Source organism: Selaginella moellendorffii, unplaced genomic scaffold, assembly GCF_000143415.4.
Source record: "Selaginella moellendorffii unplaced genomic scaffold, v1.0 SELMOscaffold_76, whole genome shotgun sequence".
NCBI classification, from domain to species: domain Eukaryota; kingdom Viridiplantae; phylum Streptophyta; class Lycopodiopsida; order Selaginellales; family Selaginellaceae; genus Selaginella; species Selaginella moellendorffii.
The window spans coordinates 282,742-296,700 of record NW_003314337.1 but is presented as its reverse complement, the minus strand read 5'-3'; positions in this window follow the sequence as shown (position 1 = coordinate 296,700).

Here is a 13,959-nt window from a genome sequence, read left to right as displayed (position 1 = left end):
AAACATCTGCACAGTTTCTCGGTCACACAACAATGTCCCATATGCTCGCATAAAACAAGAGAATCATGGTAGGCATGGAGAAATCACAGAATAAAGATGGAAGGCACCACTAACCATAAAGAATCATTAGGAACCCTCTTCACAAAATAAAGAAGGCCATCTTTAAAGTGATATTGAGAATGTAAATGCCGGAATGGTAAGTCATTGTAGCACATGTGATCATAGGATGAGATTTGGATATACTATCACTATGGATCCTTGGAACCTTGGGAGATAAATGGGGATAAAATAGCCACTAAGGGCTCTCTCATCAAGCAATTGCCCCTTTTCCAGTTGGCTTAAGGGGAGAGAGATAAGGTGTACTACAGTCATTAACAAGTGATGTAGGATTCTCAAACTCATCTTAAAGCCTTCAAATTCATGGCTCAATCTTTTGAGCCTCACGAACCTCATCAAGAGAAAATAGATTTTGCTCTATACCTTGTGGATACTGAACATCAAATATAGCAACTACCAACTGCATAAAATCCTTGTCGAAAAAATCCACAGATGCTAGAACAACAAGCTCATCAGAAACATGATAAAAGAGTAAAGAAGGAAGAGGAGCTCGAGAAAGGGCATTAGCATCAACCATAAAACTCCCTAGGCGATGAATAACATCAAAATCATATATCTAAAGCTTCAAAGCCCACTTCAATAATGAAGTAATGGCAATATGATCACCTTCTAGTAACATCTGAGAAACATGTAGATATGCATGAAGTTTCTCGAAACCCTATACTATTACTAAACACTCCTTCTCTATCATGGAGTAGTTCACCTTCGTTAGTTATAATATATAGTTTATATACACAATGGGATGGTGCTGACCAAACACACTCAGGCTCTCTTGCATCAACACACCTCCAAGACCAATATCAAAAACATCCATGCACAAAATAAAAGGTTGAGTGTAGTCAAGATATGCTAAAACCGGAGGAATCGTTAATAATTCTTTAAAATCCATGAACGCCTGCTCATAATCTAAAGACTAGATGAAAGATGACTTTGATGACTTTACCAACGCTAGTAATGGTGCAGTGCAATCAAAAAGATGATCCACAAAATGTCCAAGATACTGCACCTTGCCTAGAAAGCACTGCACATTATTCACACACTTCGGAATAGAGAACTTTAAAATAGCCATAAGTTTATCAGGATTAACTTGCAAACCCTCACAAGAAATATAATACCCAAAATAAGTTGTGTCCTTAGACCCAAACACGCACTTTAACTACTTCAACTTTAAACCAACTTTTTGTAGCTGATCCAACACTTTACAAACATCACGGACGTGTTCCTCCCATGCCCCTTTCGAGTGGATCAAGACATCATCAATGAAGTCAGTAGTCACTTCCGACATATCACAAAGAACTTTGTCCATCATCCACTGGAAAGTTGCTAGGGCATTATTCAAACCAAACGGCATCACCAAGAACTCGTATAAACCAAACGGTGTACAAAAAGTAGTCTTAAAAATATCTTCTTCAACTATTAGTACTTACCAATATCCAGAAGCAAGATCTAGTTTGGTGAATCAACGACTTCTCCTCAGATGATCCAAGAGATCAGTAGTGTGAGGAAGAGGGTACACATGGGATTATCACTTTGTTTAATGGACGATAGTTAATGTAGAAATGAATACTCCCATCAGGCTTCATCACAAGATGTGGTTCATATGTCCAAGGATTCTATGACTTTTGAATAACACCTTTTTCCAACACCTCATTGACATTTGCACATAAAATCTTGATCTCTTTAGATGACTGACAACAAATAGAAACCTTGATTAGACAAACATCCCCAGTTGGAATTGGATGACATGTGGCAATCTTGGCCCTAGGCAATATATCACATTCAAAGAGATTGGCATACTCTTTCATGAGCCAGTCAACCACTACAATATAGAAAGGTAGAGGGGTCATTGACTTATTCACTCAAAGTCCTATTACTTGCATGACTCTTTGTTTCCCAAATACATCTTTGTGTCTAGACCTTCCACTGTATCAGCACCAATAGGATATTGTTGATGGTAAAGTCTCCACCCTAGAAATGGAGGTCACCAATCTGAAAAATGTTGACAACACTGATAAGTGTGACCAACATCATCACATACCCAACAATAAACATCACAATTACGACCATGTCTTGCCCTTGTCATTGGACTCAAGCAGCAGTAGCATCAACTTCTATTAAAACAAGACCATCACCCACAAGAAGTGGAGCAAAATGATGTGCAGCGAAAAGTGGAAGAGGATGTCTCATAATATTGTGCTAAGCGAAGAGCATCATCAAGGGTGGCTAGAGCAAGTGTAAACACAAGTCCAACAAAATCTTGATGAAGTGCTGGTCATAATATTCTTAGTTTGATCCGCTCTGACATATTTGGCTCCACACGAAGCAAAAAGCTTTGGAAATAGATGCCAAATTGCATCACCGACTCAAATGGCCCTTAACGAAGACGATGCAATTGTTGGAAGGCATCATCATAATCATTGGTATGTCTAAATGTGTGTTTAAAGATGTTCGGGAGAATACTCTAATGCCCATAAGTGGATGTGCTCAAACCATTGTACCATTGCAACACCATCCTTTGGAGACACATGGGAAACTCATGCAAGTGTCAAGCATTATCCCAAAAATGATATATGGTAATCACCGTGAAGTGATTCAACCAATGATACACATTATCCCTAGGATTCCCACGAAAGAATTCTGGCTGAATGCGAGGATTGGCACCAAGAGCAGGAGGAGCTGTACCACGTGTCATGAATGCCACCATCAATTAAATTTGGTTATTCAATTGCAATCGCATAGCATCAAGCAATTGCACCAACTATTTTCTCTAGAGTCAAAGGAGGAAGAGACTACTACTCTGCCATGAAGATGAATGAAAAGGAAAAAAGAAAAGAAGAGAAATGAGAAAAAAACTAGAAGGAAAGGGAGATCTAGACAATCGAAAAGCTAAATTTAAACCAAAATCTTAAAAGAAAGAACAAAAGAAAGGAAATGAAAAAAAAATTAAATCTAGACAATGCAAAAGCTAGATTTAAACCAAAATCCTAAATCCAAACACTCATCAAGGACAATGAAAAGTGCCCTTCATATCTACCAATGTGAGTGCATGGAATATGGAAAGGGAACAAAAAAATTATGCATATCAATTAACCCGAAAACCCTAGTTTATAACAGGAGCAAATGATCTGGATTGAAACTAATCCAATCGCTACTAAAATCCCATTATGCTAATATTAGTATACGGCATTGTAGCTGTACACTTGCATCTCATAATATGAATTATTTAATAAAAAAGATAGATTACTTTATTTAAAGTTTAAAGAATTTAATATTAATGAATCAGACTAAATTTTTAAGATGAAAAAGTATAATTATTAAAATATTAACTTTTTCACAGCAAGAAAAATATTTATAAAAAATAAATAATAAAAATATTTATGTATGTTTTATTTTTAAATCATAGAAATACCCCTAAAACACTGTTAAAAGTAAAATATATATATTTTCAATAAAAATCTATAAAATTTATAGTTATTTTCTTTAAAATATAGTAAAATAAATTTTTTTCTATTAATATTTTTATATTTAAATAATATTTTAATAATGTGCTTTTGTTTTCTATCTTATAGGTGATTATGCATATAACAAAGAAAACACTTGAAGAGTTTAAAAAGATAGATTCTTTATATAGTAAAGATTATTAATATCCTTTTGAGAATATTTGTGAGGGCCAAGTGTATGACTACAATGCCGTATATTAATATTAGCGTAGTGGGATTTTGGTAGCTGTCAGATTGGTTTCAATCAGGACCCTTCACTCCTGTATATAAACTAGGGTTTCTAGGCTAAATGATATGCACATTTTTTGTATTCCCTTTCCATATTCCAAACACTCATATTGGTGGAAGTGAGAGGCAACTTTGATTGTCTCTGAAGAGTGCTTGGATTTAGGACTTTGGTTTAGATTTAGCTTTTGCATCGTCTAGATCTAGCTTTTTCCATGTCCTTTCTTTTGTTCTTTCCTTTCAGGATTTTGGTTTACATCTAGCTTTTTGCATTGTCTAGATCTACCATTTCCTTCTAGCTTTTTGTCATTTCTCTTTTCTTGCTCTTTCTTTTTTGTTCATCTTCATGGCAGATCAGCAATCTCCTCCTTTGACTCTGGAGCAACAGTTGGTACAATTGCTTGATGCTATACACTTGCAATTGAACAACCAAACTCAATTGATGGCGGCGTTTATGACACGTGGTCCAACTCTTTCTGCTCTTGGTGCCAATCCTCGCGTTCGGCTGGAGTTCTTTCGCAAAAAACCTAGGGATGATGTGTACCATTGGTTCGATCACTTCATAGTGATTGCCACATATCATTCTTGGGATGATGCTCGGCATTTGTGTGAGTTTCCTATGTGTCTCCAAGGGACGGCGCTGCAGTGGTATAATGGTTTGAGCGTAGCCACTCGTGGGGATTGGAGTGTTCTCCCAGACGTCTTCAAACACACTTTCGGACATGCTAATGACTGTGATGATGCCTTCCAACAATTGCATCGTCTTTGCCAAGGGCCATCTGAGTCGGTGATGCAATTTGGCATTCGTTTCCGAAGTCTTTTGCTTCGTGTGGAGCCAAATATGTCGGAGCGGATCAAGCTCGGAATGTTGTGGCCAGTACTTCGTCAAGATCTTGTCGGGCTTATGCATGCACTTACTCCCACCACCCTTGACGATGCTCTTTGCTTGGCACAATGTTATGAGATGTCGCCTCTTCCACTTCTCACTGCATGTCCTTCAACTCCACTTCTTATGGGTGATGGTCCTGTTCCAATGGAGGTTGATGCTACTACTGCTCGAGTCCAAGGACAAGGGCGAGGATGTAGTCGTGGCTATGATGTTCATTACTAGGCGTGTGATGAAGTTGGTCATACTTATCGGCATTGTCAGTGTTTTCCGAATGGAGACCCCCATTTCCTAGGTAGAGATCTTGCATTAGCAACGTCCCATTGGTGCTGCTGCAGTGGAAGGTTTGGACCCCAAGATGTATCTAGGAAATGAGGAGTCGCGCGAATAATAGCCTTCATCTTTCTTTCGAGAGTATCATCAAGGGGTTCACTCGGCATCGGTTCATCCAGTGTTTACTTTCCAAGCTCATTTTTATATCAAAAGATCTCCTATTATTCTCTCTGTGTTGGTTGATACAGGTTCAAATTTATTTTCTATTGCTCGACCTGTTGCCACAGGTTGCCGTCTAGACTTGCATCGTGCAGTGGAACCAGTTTTCATTCTTTATGACAATGGCCGTACACATGCATGTGCATGGGATGAGGCAGACCTGGTTGTGCATGTGGGCGATCTCGAGCTTGAGTTGCAGTCATTGTAGGTGGTGCCGAGTCAAGCTTTTGACCTCATTCTTGGTATGGATTGGTTGCAGCGCAATCATGCCAAGTGTGACTTTGAGGCTTCTCCCCCTTATCTCATACTCCCTTATCTTTCCTCCATTCCTCTCACATCCGTACCTCTTCGTCCCTCTACTTCTACCTCTGCTTCCATTACTTTTGTTCCCCCACTATTTCCTCCTGTGTTTCCATCTTGTTCTGCGCTTCCCTTTTCCGATCCCTCCGACGATCTTTGTGTTGCAGCAGTTGACTGGCTCATGAAGGAGTATTCTGATCTCTTTGAATTTGACCTATCGTCTGGGGCCAAGATTGCCACACGTCATCTGATTCTAACTGGGGATGCTCGTTCAATCAAGGTTCCTGTTTGTCGTCGGTCACCCAAGGAGATCAAGATTTTACGTGCAAACATCAAGGAGATGTTAGAGAAGGGTGTTATTCGGAAGTTGCGGAGTCCTTGGGCATGTGAACCTCATCTTGTGACGAAGCCCGATGGGATTATTCATTTTTGCATCGATTATTGTCCATTAAACGAAGTGACGATCCCAGATGTGTACCCTCTTCCTCACACTGTTGATCTCCTAGATCGTCTGGGGCGAAGTCGTTGGTTCACCAAGCTGGAACTTGCTTTTGGGTACTGGCAAGTACTGATGGCTGAAGAAGATATTCCTAAGACTATTTTTCGTACATTATTTGGTTTGTACGAGTTCTTGGTGATGCTGTTTGGTTTGAACAATGCTCCAACAACTTTCTAGTAGATGATGGATGAAGTTCTTTGCCATATGCTAGAGGTGACTACTGACTTTATTGATGATGTCTTGATCCACTTGGAGGGATGTGGGAGAAGCACATTCGTGATATTTGTAAAGTGTTGGATCAACTACGTGACATTGGTTTAAAGTTGAAGTGGTCAAAGTGTGTGTTTGGGTCCAAGGACACAATTTATCTTGGGTATCATATTTCTCGTGAGGGTTTGCAAGTTGATCCTGACAAACTTGTGGCTGTTCTAAAGTTCCTTACTCCGAAGGGTGTGAATGATGTGCAGCGCTTCTTGGGTAAGGTAGTATCTCGGTCGGTTTATGGATCATCTTTCTGATCGCACTACATTGTTGCAAGCATTGCTGAAGTCATCAACATCATCTTTCATCTAGTCTCCGGATTAGTAGCGGGTGTTTGTGGATCTCAAAGTGCTATCAACGAGGATTCTGTGCCTTCGGCAGTTGTTGTACTTGACATTTAGTATCCACAAGGTGCAGAGTAAGATCTACCTTCTCTTGATGAGGTTCCTAAGGTTTAAAAGATTGAGCCGTGGATTCAAAGGCTTCGAGATGGGTTTGAGAATCCTACATCACTTGTTGATTACTTGCCTTTTCGGCATTTACATTCTCTATATTGCCTTGAAGACGGCCTTCTTTATTTTGTGGGGGCAAATCCTGATGATCATTTATGGCTGGTGGTGCCTTCTATCGTTATTCTGTGGTTTCTCCATGCCTACCATGATTTTCCTGTTCTAGGTGGGCATATAGTACATCGTCGTGTAACCGAGAAGCTGTATAGGTCTTTCTATTAGCCGAAGATGCCACGTGATATTATCTGGTATGTGCGTAGCTGCATTTGGTGCCAAGCTCGTAATACTCCCCCTCGTGCTGCGGAAGGACAGTTGGAGTCAATTGCAATTTCCCGTCCATTTGAGTTGGTGGCATTTGATTTTATGGGACCTTTTCCACAGTCGACTGCTAGCAATGAGTATGTTATTATTGCTTTTAACTACTTGACTTGTTGGGTGGAAGTTGGTGCTCTTGCTAATGCCTTTGCAACTGCTGTTAGATACTTCTTCCTCAATCGAGTGGTGTTCCAGCATTTTTATCCAGAGCAGATTCTTTTAGATAATGGTCCCACATTTATGGCTGAAGTATTTCATGTTTTGACGTCTCAGTTGGGGATATGCCACACTTTCACGAGTGCTTATCATCCACAATTAAACGGTCTAGTGGAACGGCTCGTTTGAACATTTAAAGGGATGATTGCGAAGTATGTGAACTATAGGCGACTAATTTTTCCATTCTACTTTAGTCACTTAACCACACCTCCGACCACTTGGAGGAGTCTCATTCGCAACCTCCATCAGTCCAATTCAGGACTTGGGACTTGCTAGCCCCAAGAATGGCATCCATGCCACTCAACACTTGCACCTGGTCCAAGTGATCCACGTGTCCGGTCCCAAGACCGACACCCAAAGGTACCATTGACATCTTGGCCCATTACGCTAAGGCCATGCCCATTCACCTTTGCTGCACTAGTGGTCCAACACCACTTGCATCACCACCTCGTCTCTCCAAGACTGGGCCATGTATCCACGAGTGGTCATCCTAGATCCACTCCTTAGCATCCTTAGGATGCCCAATGACCTGGGGAATTGCCTTCCCCAAAGTCCCTTTGTCAGTTCCTACCAAGTCCCTTTCTGCCCCTGGCCGTGTTTGCCAACACTGCCACTAGATTGAGGCCCACAAGCCCGACCACTAAGTCCCACGGTCCTCTGGGACTTCCTCACCACATGACTGTGTCTTTGATCACTACCCCAGAGGACTGCTCCTCTTCCTTTCCACAGTCTGGGCCTTTGGGACAACATTTCGGAACACCGTGGCCTTACGCGAGCCACCTGGGTACTTTCCCCACCTTTTGCCTTTAGGTGCTCTAGCCATGGGCTTAGAGCGAGGTTCCGTTGAGCCACGCCTGGTATCCAAGTAGGTAGTGCCACCCACACTTGGACTGGGAGCATCGGCCAGTCGATCTCCCGGGGGAACTAGAGCCGGCTCTTGAACACTTCACCAAGCTACCCCGCTTGTCAGTCCGTATTCACTCTAGTCTTGGACTTCCCAGTGGTCAGTTCATCACCCAACACTGGGTCTGGCCTTCTTGGGCCAAACTGGCCTTTCCTGGCCAAACTGGCTCCACTGCAGTCCTCCCCCTTACTATACTTTTGGAGCTCACCAAACCCCCCAGGGTCTGGGAGACGAACGCTTTGGGCTTTCACCCTCTCAGACTCGAACTCGGACTCGGACTCGGACTCGGACTCGGACTCGGGCTCGGGCTTGGTCTCAGCCTTGGCCTCGGTCTCAGTCTCGGTCCCGGTCCCAATCTTGGTCTCGGTCTCGGTCCCGGTCTCAGTCTCGACCTCGGACTCCATCTCGGATCCTTCTCGGACTCCATCTCGGACTCCATCTCAGACTCCGTCTCGGTCCACCTCGGACTCCATCTCAGACTCCATCTCGGGTCCATCTCGGACTCCATCTCGGACTCCATCTCGGGTCCATCTCGGACTCCACTTCGGGTCCATCTCAGACTCCATATCGGACTCCATCTCGGACTCCACTTCGGGTCCATCTCGGACTCCATATCGGACTCCATCTCGGACTCCACTTCGGACTCCATATTGGACTCCACTTCGGGTCCATCTCGGACTCCACTTTGGACTCCATATCGGACTCCACTTCGGGTCCATCTCGGACTCCAACTAGGGTCCGCCTCGGACTCCATCTCGGACACTTCCACATGTCGTGTGTTGGTCCTTTTTGGGTCCCTTTTTGGAGCCTTGCTTATTGCTCGCTTCGTGCTCGCTCCTTGAGCACTTTGTTGGGAGTTCCACTCCCGCTCTCGACCTTCCAAGTCAGAGCTTTTAGTCCAAACGTGTTACACTCGTTTGGGCTTTTGCTTCGGCCACTACCACGTGGCACCCTTTCCGGCTCCACTTTGGGGCCTAGGGATTTTGTGTCTCACAACTCCACCACCCATAGACGAAGTTCGATGTCCTCATCGAACGGTAAACCAATTTATAAAGTAACACCCGCATGTGTTACCATTTCCATCCTTGACCCCTAGCCAATATTTGTCAATGGTTTGACATTGAAGGCTCACCATGCCTTCTCCATATTCGTCAATGGTTCGACACCAAAGGCTCACCATGCCTTGCCCATCCTCTAAGGAGGATAGTCTCTCCAACTTAGAGACTCACTTGACCACCTGGGGTGGTTTGTTCCCTTTTTATTGGTTCAATTCTTGCTAAACCCGTTAGAGACACCCTCTCTAACTCAATTCCACTACTCATTCTTGAGTAGTCACAGATTCCATTGATCTACCTTTGCACTTTGGAACGTTTACTCTTGACTTTTTGGAGTCAATTTCCTAGGTGTCTCCGACACCTTGCCTTGCACATTTTGTGCAACTCCACTTCCCCTCCTAGGAAGTTCTCTACTCGAGAGCACCCTCATCCTCTTTTCTATTTTTGTGCCACCATTGGCATTACGTTCCATTTATCATTATTTGTGCTAGGGCTGTCCACGGCCCTATCTTTTGGCTACTTTGCCACTCCTCACTTGGAGCTTTTACTTCGCCAAATCGGAGCACTTGGGAATCTATCCTTGGAAGTCCACTTCTTTTTCCGCAATCCGTTAGCATCAAACACATTAGTATTCCTTGGCTAACTTTGCCACTTGAATTCTTTCCAATGGATTCCACAGCCCTATCTTGGGCACTCGTCTTTTACTCCTATCCTTGGATTGTTGCACCTAACAACATCGGATCATTACCTCCATTGTCGAGGTATCCTCTTGATTCCATAGCAAAGACTTTACTTTGCCAAATCCAAAGGGTGCTCACCCCTAGTACGTCTCTTTAGCATTTCCTACTGTGTGCTCTATCCACGGCCCAACTTTTGAGACCTTCCCTTGGATCTTTTATAGAGACTACTTTCCTCAGACTTACTATGCCATAGCCGTGACATAGCTCATTTCCCATAGATGCTCTTCCCACTTGGTCACCTTGACCAAGCCACACCATTATCAGTAGTTCAAATCAACACTTTGAACTAGGAATCATATCCCTTAACCCAAACAAAGACCTTGTCCTTGTTTAGCCACAAGATCACCTAGTGATCTCATCTTGACCCCTTAATAAGTCTACCAATAGGGACTAGGTCTTCCAGACCCTTCTAAGTTGTTGACTATGACCCCGGGGGCATCCCCCACGCTTGGCGGTGCGCCCAAGCCAGCTCTTCCGGCCAAGGATCCATAGCAATTGAGACTGGGTGTCCCCATCTCATTCACCACGTCCTTGGTGCCCTTTGCACCAAAGTGTTCAAGTTAGATATGCCGAGCTTTCACTCTAAGCAATCTAACCGTGCATCACGACTCCGAGGCATCCCTCGCTTGGCGGTGTGCCCAAACCAGTCTCCTCACTGAGAGTCCATGACCACCGAAATATGAGTGTCCTCATATTCCAAACCATCACCACACCCTAGCAATTTGGGACTCGAACCCAAGCACTAGAGGGTCGGGACTCAAACCCAACCTCCTTATATGCATCTACGGACGGCATCACCCAGGATGCCTGGCGTGACTCCCACGCCGGTGCACCAACTTATACTCAAAGCGCGCTACAGATCATAGCTTAGGAACCTAGTTCCTCCACACTACCAAGCCCTCTCACTTGACAAGTCTATGATCATGCATGGACTCCTCCATGCTTGGCCTCATGGCCCACCCCTTTTGAAGTTATCACCTTCAACTAGGGTATTTATTCCCCTGACTTGCAAATCTCGCTTTGGCAAGCCCTCCGACCACTGTAACATGGTTTCTGCACAAGCGTGAAAGCCCTTGATCATCGACTTTCATTCAAAGCCCTCTCTTTGAACACTCGGAAACTACTTCCCTAACCTTGATAGCCTTGCCTCATGGCAAGCTTCAAGACCACGCTTCTGCTGCGCCATTCTGATTTCGGGCGTTCCTTGAACCATTTACGCTTGGCCTTTCTAGGTACTAAGCTACCTAGAATCATCTTTGGGAACCTTGAAGGAACTCTGTCCTTTAGCTTGCTAAGGCCTCCCTTTTTGCAAGCTTTCCAATTACCATATAGTCTAACATGAACAATTCCATATTTTAGACTCTCCATGGCATCACGGTTGCTAGCGGCAACACCCTCGAGCCCCCACGAGCCTATCCTTATGACACTCCTTACTAGTGTCTAGGTCTTTGCCAAGACCAATATAATTGTTCCTCATGCTAACTATCTGTTAGCACCACACCATAGAGTTTGCACCCAAACCTGGGTCAAAGTTGCTTTCTTCTGGGAATATCTTTCCCACAACTTTAGTATGGCACATTCTGCCATCAATGAGATACCTACTGTTCTCATACTTGGATCTTATGATCCTCCCCATACTTCATAGGGCGCCATACACCTCAGTCCAAATGCCTCAACCAATCCCTTAAGACCATTCCCTGACTCCACTTGAGTCATCCAGCATTTTGGACTTTTGCTAATCCAACGACCCATAAGGTCCTATTTTTGAGGTGCTAGCTGTAGGTGACTAAATTTTTCCATTCTACTTTAGTCACTTAACCACACCTCCGACCACTTGGAGGAGTCTCATTCACAACCTCCATAAGTCCCATTCAGGACTTGGGGCTTGCTAGCCCCGAGAATGGCATCCATGCCACTCAACCTTTGCACTTGGTCCAAGTGCTCCACGTGTCCGATCCCATGACCGACACCCAAAGGTACCACTGACATCTCGGCCTGTTACGCTAAGGCCATGCCCATTCACCTTTGCTGCGCAAATGGTCCAATACCACTTGCATCACCATCCCGTCTCTCCAAGACTGGGCCATCTGTCTACGAGGGGTCATCCTGGATCCACTCCTTAGCATCCTTAGGATGCCCACAGACCTAGGGAATCGCCTTCCCCAAAGTCCCTTTGTCAGTTCCTACCAAGTCCCTTTCTGCCCCTGGCCGTGTTTGCCAACACTGCCACTGGATCGAGGCCCACAGGCCCGACCCCTAAGTCCCACGGTCCTCTGGGACTTCCTCACCACACGACTGCGTCCTTGGTCACTACCCCAGAGGACTGCTCCTCTTCCTTTCCACAGTCTGGGCCTTTGGGACGACATTTCGGAACACCGTGGCCTTACGCGAGCCACCTGGGTACTCTCCCCACCTATCGCCTTTAGGTGCTCTAGCCATGGGCTTAGAGCGAGGTTCCGTTGAGCCACGCCTGGTATCCAAGTAGGTAGTGCCACCCACACTTGGACTGGGAGCATCGGCCAGTCGATCTCCCGGGGGAACTAGAGCCGGCTCTTGAACACTTCACCAAGCTACCCCGCTTGTCGGTCCGTATTCACTCTAGTCTTGGACTTCCCAGTGGTCAGTTCATCACCCAACACTGGGTCTGGCCTTCCTGGGCCAAACTGGCCTTTCCTGGCCAAACTGGCTCCACTGCAGTCCTCCCCCTACTATACTTTTGGAGCTCACCAAACCCCCCAGGGTCTGGGAGACGAACGCTTTGGGCTTTCACCCTCTCAGGCTCCGGACTCGGACTCGGACTCGGACTCGGACTCGGACTCGGATTCGGATTCGGACTCGGACTCGGGCTCGGGCTCGGTCTCGGCCTCGGCCTCGGTCTCGGTCTCGGTCCCGATCTCGGTCTCGGTCTCGGTCTCGGTCTCGGTCCCGGTCTCGGTCTCGACTTCGGACTCCATCTCGGACTCCATCTCGGACTCCATCTCGGACTCCATCTCGGGTCCATCTCGGGTCCATCTCGGACTCCATCTCGGACTCCATCTCGGGTCCATCTCGGACTCCATCTCGGACTCCATTTCGGGTCCATCTCGGACTCCATCTCGGACTCCATTTCGGGTCCATCTCGGGTCCATCTCGGACTCCATCTCGGACTCCAACTCGGACTCCATCTCGGGTCCATCTCGGACTCCATCTCGGACTCCATCTCGGACTCCATCTCGGGTCCATCTTGGGTCCATCTTGGACTCCATCTCGGACTCCATTTCGGGTCCATCTCGGGTCCATCTCGGACTCCACTTCGGACTCCAACTCGGGTCCACCTCGGACTCCACTTCGGACTCCATCTCGGACACTCCCACATGTCATGTGTTGGTCCTTTTGGGTCCCTTTTTGGAGCCTCGCCTTTTGCTCGCTTCGTGCTCGTTCCTCGAGCACTTCGTTGGGAGTTCCACTCCCGCTCTTGACTTTTCAAGTCGGAGCTTTTGGTCCAAACATGTTACGCTCGTTTGGCTCTCGCTTCGGCCACTACCATGTGGCGCCCTTCCGGCTCCACTTTGGGGCCTAGGGATTTTGTGTCTCACACTAGCTCACTGGAATACAACTTCTTGTATTCAGGTCCTCCTCACAAGGACCATCTTTGCAAGTGTTACTTTGACACTTGATTTGTTCTCTTGGGGCAACCTTTTGCCCCTTAGGACCACTTGTCTATGTGATGAAAATACCAACTCATCCTCTGAGTACACCCCTAGTCCTTGGGTTGGTCCAGCATTTATTAAAGGTAGCCCCGGCTACCATTTCAAGGACTTGAGTCCTCTTCCGTATTTGACCTCCCACGGTCATTACTTCTGGTCTTACATTCATGAGCACCAACCTCAACTATATGAGGATAATCTTGTGACTCCTTTATTGTTTTGGAGTCTCTATCTTTCCCGTGATCCCAACTATA